Source organism: Meles meles, chromosome 1, assembly GCF_922984935.1.
Source record: "Meles meles chromosome 1, mMelMel3.1 paternal haplotype, whole genome shotgun sequence".
NCBI lineage: Eukaryota > Metazoa > Chordata > Mammalia > Carnivora > Mustelidae > Meles > Meles meles.
Window position 1 is genome coordinate 111,043,391 of NC_060066.1, and position 8,423 is coordinate 111,051,813.

At 38.6% G+C, this 8,423-nt stretch overlaps 1 pseudogene; it reads left to right on the top strand.

Moving 5' to 3' along the window:
• Positions 1-6,672: 6,672 nt before the first annotated feature.
• Positions 6,673-7,011, top strand: LOC123955073 (annotated as a pseudogene).
• The last annotated feature ends 1,412 nt before the right edge of the window (positions 7,012-8,423 follow it).

Sequence of the window (8,423 nt, forward strand, 5' to 3'; positions counted from 1 at the left end):
CTGCAGGTCTCTTAAGCTCTTCTATTTCCCCCTCTTTGCCTCTTGGTACTTTCTATTGACCTATTTTTTCCAGTTCCCTAACACACTTTTCAGCTGTGTCTAATCTACTTTCAAAGTTCTCCACTGAATTCCTAATTTAAATTATTGTATTTCTTTCAGTTTTAGAATTTCCATCTGATTCTTTTTGAAATAGATTCCAGTTCTCTGGATGGAGAAAGTTTCTCATCTATTTTTGAACATGTTAGTCATAATTACTACAATTTGAATTTTTCCCTCTTGTTGTTCAGACATTTGGTCTTGTCTTCTGATACATTGTAACATTTGTTTGAATCTTAGACTTCGTGTATAATACATTGTAGAGATATTTTGAGACTCTTAATGATGTTTTTTTACTTTAGAGGATATATACTTTTTCTTCTAAAAGTAACTGGCCTAGGGCAATTTATCTCAATCCAATCTATAACTGAGTTCATTGAAAACAGATTTATTATGATTTTTTAAATTAACATATAATGTATTACTTGTTTCAGTATACAATTACTTGTTTTAAGTTTAACATATAATGTATTACTTGTTTCAGTATACAATTAAGTGTAATACAGAGCACAACCTGGATTAGGTTTTGAGGGACACAGCAGTGCTTTAGTATCTGACTTTTGAGGGATTTCTTCTCTGCCTTTTCCAGTCACATGTGTCTTCCAAGATTTGAAGCATGTTATAAATGTAATCATGTCAGTGGTTTCCTATAGAATTGGTCAGATAGATAACCCCTTAATATCCAATTAGCAAGTGGAAAAACATCTTCTTCAGCAAACCACAGGGCGATCATGGCATCAGAAGGCAAGATGGTTTCACCCTAGTCTGGGGCTAACTTTCTGCTTTATAGCCCTGGGAGGAGGCTAGATTCAGCCAGAATGAATACTGCTATTGGCAGTAGTGTCCATCTCCTCATCTAGAAGCACTGCAGCTATCCTTTGGAGACATGGTGCTTGGCCTTAAAGGCCCAGAATCCTGCCATTACCTTCTCTACCCTGCATACCTAGTACCCTTCATATTCTGGGTCAAGATGAGTCTTTACTGAGAGAACATGCCATCGATGTTTCTCGGCTAGCAGAGCCTAGGGAATCATTTACAAACCCAGTTTGCTATATATACATTGTGTATGATCATACTATAGTGTAGTGGTTAAAAGCAGAGGCTTTAGAATCAGACAGATCTGGGTTTGAATACTGATCTTGCTGCTTACCAGTAAAATATTTTTAGTCTCTGGGTTTCTGTTTTCTAATTTCAAAGTATGAATAATAATATGTACCCCTGGGGTGCCTGGATGGCTTAGTCATTAAGCATCTGCCTTTGGCTCAGGGTTCTGGGATCTAGCCCACACTGGGCTAGAAGCCTGCTCCTCCCTCTCCTACTCCCCCTGCATGTATTCCCTCTCTCCCTGTCTCTCGCTGTCAAATAAATAAATAAAAATCTTAAAAAAATAATATGTACCCCTAGTGTTGCTGGAAGGAATAAATAATATACTTAAGGTAGCTAGGTCAGTGCATACATAGCTCATAGTAGATATTTAATCAATATCAATGATAAGAAAATATACTCTTTTCTAAGTTTAGCTTTGGTTCTGGGCAATCATTTCATTAGGTATGCCTCAGTTTTCCTTCTAATTAGAGGGGAAAAGAGACTCATTCATCTCCTAAACTTTGCTTAATTAAGATTAGGAAATGCACATGAAGACTTTGAATGAAATATTCTAAGTTTTGACATAACATATTCCCAGATGTGTTCAGACGACAATTGGTTCATCAGACTAGAAAATATTTCCTAGACTATCCAAGTTCATTCCTCTGTCTATAAGCATTACTTGATTATATTTTAAACAATCACAGATAGACAAGGATCTTTTCTATTTTAAAAAATTTATAAGAAAGAAACATAACTCACAAAATTCCCGTGTTTAATAACTAAGCAAGGCCTTCTTCAGAGCGAATCTAAATGCTTTGTGCTAGAGCTCAGATTTCTTTCTTCTCATACCTTTGCTAGATGGGTAAATTCCTCCAGAATGGGTAAATTGCTCCTGCTCACTATGGTATCCCCAGCACTTGGCATATAATAAGCTTTCAGTATTTGTTGAATGAATGAATGAATGAATGAAAGAAAGAGAACCCCAAAATTCTGAAAGTGAGGTATAGAACACTAGAATTTGATGAAAACATATATGTTGATTATCCCATCCTTATGCCAAAGATAGGACCATCTTCCCCAGCTTCCTGATAGGGATCCCTACTGATCCTTTTTGAATACATCAGTAACAGGTAACTTACTTCTTTGAGACAGCCTGTTTCGTTATAGAACACCTTTGGTTATTAAAATGAATTTTATTTAGGTAGAGCTCAAAGATTGATTAAAATTTTTTTATTGTAGGGGTGCCTGGGTGGCTCAGTGGGTTAAAGCCTCTGCCTTCGGCTCAGGTCATGATCCCAGGGTCCTGGGATCTAGCCCCGCATTGGGCTCTCTGCTCTGCGGGGAGCCTGCTTCCTCCTCTCTCTCTGCCTGCCTCTCTGCCTGGTTGCGATTCCTCTCTGTCAAATAAAAAAAAAATTTTTTTTTATTGTAGTGTTTTATGTGTCAGGCCTGAGGATAGCATGTGTGGCTTCCATTTACATGCATGTGTCTCCAACCTAATAAGGGGGCCAGTTTAATTTTGCAGGAGAAAAATAAAATCGTCTTGGTGAACACATAGCACTACCTATCATACAAGTCAGGAAGGTAATTTTTAGTTTTTCTCCCTCCTAGAAACAAAATATACACATATTTTAAAATTCACTTTGTACTGTAGGATTAGATTGAAAAACAGATACCCCATCTCTAAGTTGCATTTTCCAGGGGCAATTAGACATTTCTTTTGGTATTTATCTCATTATTTCATAATAGAAGATAAGCATGCAGCTTTCTTAATATCATTCCTTTTCTCAAACATTTTCCCCCTTTCCTCACAATTTTCATTGTATGTATTACATTTTTCCAGACAACATCTTTGGGAGATTCCCAGATACCAGGAGACTGGCATGTTTAAATATATCTTTTTCTGTCTCATGCTCAAGCAACAGTTCACTTGGAAACTCCATTCTAGGTTGGAATCATTTTTCTTCAAAGATTTGAGGATATTTGTCCATTATCCTCTGATATCTAATTTTGTTTTTGAGAAGTCCAACACTGTTCTGATTTCTGAACTTAAAAAAAAAAATCTTGTATTTTTTTCTTTTTTTCTTCTTTCTTCCAGGGAAATCCTGGGATCTGATCTTTATCACCACCATTCTTAAATTGCACAGTGATGATATAAGTCCATTCATTACATAGATTTTTTGGTGGGTCCTTTCAATTGTGAAATTTATGTCCTTCAATTTGGGGAACTTTTCTGGTATTATTTCTTCGGTGATTTCCTTCTCTATGTTTTTTCTTTCCAAAACTTAATTTATCAGGAGTTGAACATCCTGAATTTTATCTTCTAATTTTGTCTTCTATTTTTATGTATTTCCTTGTTATACTTTCTGAGAGATTTTTTAATTATATCTTTAAATATTTTTATTGAATTATTTTGCTCCTTCTTTTATATTTTAATTTCTAAGAACTCTTTTTCTTTCTCCTCCTTCTTTTTTGAGTCCCTGCTTTCAAATCATTTGGTTACATAGGTAGGAGTGGATTTACTCAATCATAAGGTAATTTAAAAAAAATCTTTTAAATGTTTTTTGAAAAATTATTCAATTTACTTAAACTAAAAAAAATGCTCACTCATTTTTCCCACCACCCTCTCCCTGCCTCTGGCAACTACCAACCTGTTCTATATATTTATGAGCGTGTGTGTGTGTGTGTGTGTGTGTGTGTTTTTCCAGATCCCACATGTAAGAGTGATCATAGGAATTTTTCTTTCTCTGTCTGACTTCTTTCACTTAGCAAAATGTCCCCAAGTCCCAACCATATTGTTGCAAATGGCAAGATTTCATAATTTCTTGTGGCTGAACAACATTCCATAGTTTATATACCACAATTTATTAATTTACTTATTTATCCATCAATGGACACCTAGGTTGTTTGCATATCTTGGCTATTATAAACAATGAAGCAATGAACATGGGGGTGAACATACCTTTTAGAAGATCGATTTAATTATTGTTAGATATCTGTGCATTTTCTCTTCATGATTCCTCCCAGAATTCTTATATAGTATTTCTTTAATCTTTTTTCATGGCTCCCCCCCCCACCTCTTTATTCTAGAAATTTTTTTTAAAAATTTTTTTATTTATTTGACAGACAGAAATCACAAGTAGGCAGAGAGGCAGGCACAGAGAGAGGGGGAGGCAGGCTCCCTGCCGAGCAGAGACCCCAATGTGGGGCTCGATCCCAGGACCCTGGGATCATGACCTGAGCTGAAGGCAGAGGCTTTAACCCACTGAGCCACCCAGGCGCCCCCACCACCTCTTTATTCTAGATATATAATCTCAACACTGCCAAAGCCTTCACTGACTTCTTTATTTGGGAAAATATGAGGTCAAACAGAGTATATAAAAAAGGAAATGATTCAAAAGATTGAATCTGCAATCTGAACATACTGGTCCGATTTTCAATGTTCATCAATTCAATTCCTATTCAGGAAATTATAGTCAAACTGCTGAAAATAAAAAAAATAAAGAGAAAATCTGGAAATAAGCCCATACTTATATTGTCACTTAATCTATAACAAAGGAGGCAAGAATGTATAATGAGGAAAAGGCAATTTTTTCAATAAATCAAGGGATTGGGAAAACTGGATGGCTACATGCAAAAAAAATGAAACTGGACCATTTTTTAACATAATACACAAAATAAACTCAAAATGGACTAAAAACCCAAATTCGAGAACTGAAGCCATAAAACTCCTCAAATAAAGCATAGGCAGTGATAGACATTGATTTTAGCAACACACTTATGGGCATGTCTCCTCAAGAAAGGGGAAAAAAACAAAAATAAACTATTGGCACCACACCAAATAAAAAGCAAAGGAAACCATCAACAAGATGAAAAGTCAACCTACTGAATGGGAAAAGATGTTTGTAAGTCTTATATTCAATAAGAGGTTAATATCCAGAAAATATAAAGAACTTACACAACTCAACACCAAAAAGACAATCTGATTTAAAAATGGGCAAAGGGAGATCATATGATAGTTGTCTTTCTCCGATTGACTTATTTCACTAAGCATGATACGCTCTAGTTCCATCCACGTCGTCGCAAATGGCAAGATTTCATTTCTTTTGATGGCTGCATAGTATTCCATTGTGTATATATACCACATCTTCTTTATCCATTCATCTGTTGATGGACATCTAGGTTCTTTCCATAGTTTGGCTGTTGTAGACATTGCTGCTATAAACATTCGGGTACACGTGCCCCTTCGGATCACGACGTCTGTATCTTTAGGGTAAATACCCAGTAGTGCAATTGCTGAGTCATAGGGTAGTTCTATTTTCAACATTTTGAGGAAACTCCATGCTGTTTTCCAGAGTGGTTGCACCAGCTTGCATTCCCACCAACAGTGTAGGAGGGTTCCCCTTTCTCCGCATCCTCGCCAGCATCTGTCATTTCCTGACTTGTTAATTTTAGCCATTCTGACTGGTGTGAGGTGATATCTCATTGTGGTTTTGATTTGTATTTCCCTGATGCCGAGTGACGTGGAGCACTTTTTCATGTGTCTGTTGGCCATCTGGATGTCTTCTTTGCAGAAATGTCTGTTCATGTCCTCTGCCCATTTCTTGATTGGATTGTTTGTTCTTTGGGTGTTGAGTTTGCTAAGTTCCTTATAGATTTTGGATACTAGCCCTTTATCTGATAGGTCGTTTGCAAATATCTTCTCCCATTCTGTCAGTTGTCTTTTGGTTTTGTTAACTGTTTCCTTTGCTGTGCAAAAGCTTTCGATCTTGATGAAATCCCAATAGTTCATTTTTGCCCTTGCTTCCCTTGTCTTTGCCGTTGTTCCTAGGAAGATGTTGCTACGGCTGAGGTCGAAGAGGTTGCTGCCTGCATTTTCCTCAAGGATTTTGATGGATTCCTTTCTCACATTGAGGTCCTTCATCCATTTGGAGTCTATTTTCGTGTGTGGTGTAAGGAAGTGGTCCAATTTCATTTTTCTGCATGTGGCTGTCCAATATGAGGACATGGAGAAGCAACATGGGGGGTTAGGGGGATAGGAGAAGAATAAATGAAACAAGATGGGATTGGGAGGGAGACAAACCATAAATGACTCTTAATCTCACAAAACAAACTGGGGGTTGCTGGGGGAGGTGGGATTGGGAGAGGGGGAGGGGGCTATGGACATTGGGGAGGGGAGGCGAACCATAAGAGACTATGGACTCTGAAAAACAACCTGAGGGTTTTGAAGGGTCAGGGGTGGGAGGTTGGGGGAACAGGTGGTGGGTAATAGGGAGGGCACGTTTTGCATGGAGCACTGGGTGTTGTGCAAAAACAATGAATACTGTTATGCTGAAAAAAATAAATAAAATGGGGGAAAAAATTTAAAGTAAAAATCTTCCCCCACCCAAAAAAAAAAAAAAATGGGCAAAGGGGACCTGGATAGACTTCTATCAAAAAAGACATACAGAGATTGATGCTCCACCTCAAGGAGGGATGCCGGTGGTGGGCATGGCGCTGGCATGGGCCTAGAAGCAAATGTCCTGGTTTTACTACCAGTATCTTCTGGTCACAGCGCTCTGCATGCTGGAACCCTGGGAGAGGACTGTGTTCAATTCTGTGCTGATTTCGATCGTGGGAATGGCCCTGTATACAGGCTACATCTTCATGCCTCGGCACATCATGGCGATACTGCACTACTTTGAACTTGTACAGTGACCAAGACGTGACCCAAATTGAGCGGCTCTTTGGGGAAGGCCCATCCTCTGAAGTTGGAATGAAACCTTATCAGATGTCATAAGAAACTCTACTAGATGTCAACACAACCAACCCTATGAATATAAAGACTAAAATCCATGAGTAGAACAGGAAAATGATCCGGACTCATGTGTTCTTTATTTTTAATTTTAAAAGAGGCTCTTATATAATAGTTTTTGTCTATTTTAACGTTGTAGTCATTTGTACTTTGATATCAGTATTTTCTTAACCTTTGTGACTGTTTCAATATTACCCTGTGAAAGCTTTTCTTAATGTAACTTTGAGTACATTTTAATTGCTTTCTATTTCTAAAACCCAAAGTCATTAGCTGACTGTACTGTTCTTGCTCTCATATGGCACATACATCTGCCTGGATATATTTCTACTCTTGACCAAAGTTTTATAAGAAACAATACAAGATCCAGGGCAGGGGGGTGGGGAGGGAGGATATTTTATCAAGAACTATTTGCAAAAGACTTACCTGTGAGTTTGAACTCAGGAGTATGGTTTTAGCTATTTAGACTCTACTCTTAACAGCTTTTGCTTTAAAACTACTTAAGTATTTCTTAACAGTGAAAAAGAAAGATCTTGCTAAAGTTAAAATAAGGAACATTTCACCTTTTAAATATTTAATTCTTATGTGGACACGCTTCCAGAAAACTTTGGTGATGATTCTTAATGACAAAAGTTGGTTAAATAGCATTATTATGTAATGCTTATATACCATAGAGTTTTTAGGAGAAAGTAAATCAGTTGCCTCTGAGGGTTGTTATAAACAATGTCCTTCCTTAAATTTAGTTTCCTGATTGTAATGGGTGCTGCAGATGCATTTGCACATTGCAATAAGATGAGATGAATTGTTAAAAACTATAGCAAAAAGAGGGGGGAGGAGTCAAGATGGCAGAGAAGTAGCAGGCTGAGACTACATCAGGTAGCAGGAGATCAGCTCAATAGCTTATCTAAACATTGCAAACACCTACAAATCCAACGGGAGATTGAAGAGAAGAAGAACAGCAATTCTAGAAACAGAAAATCAACCACTTTCTGAAAGGTAGGACTGGCGGAGAAGTAAATCTAAAACGACGGGAAGCTAGACCGTGGGGGAGGGGCAGGCTCCCGGCAAGCGGCGGAGCAATGGAGCACAAAATCAAGACTTTTAAAAGTCTGTTCCACGGAGGGACATTGCACCAGAGGTTAAACTGGGGTGAAGCCCACACAGGGTCAGCGTGGCCCCAGGTCCCGCAGGGTCACAGAAGGATCGGGGGTGTCAGAGTGTCGCAGAGCTCGCAGGTATTAGAACAGAGAAGCCGGCTACAGAGACAGAGCCGAGGACTGAACTCTCAGCTCGGGGTTACCTTGAACTGGTCGCAGGCTGGGTGAGCTCGGAGCGCGGCTAGAGGTTGGGGATACGGGAGTGATTGGGTGCTGTCCTCTGGGGGCGCACTGAGGAGTGGGGCCCCGGGCTCTCGGCTCCTCCATGCCGGAGACTGGGAGGCTGCCAT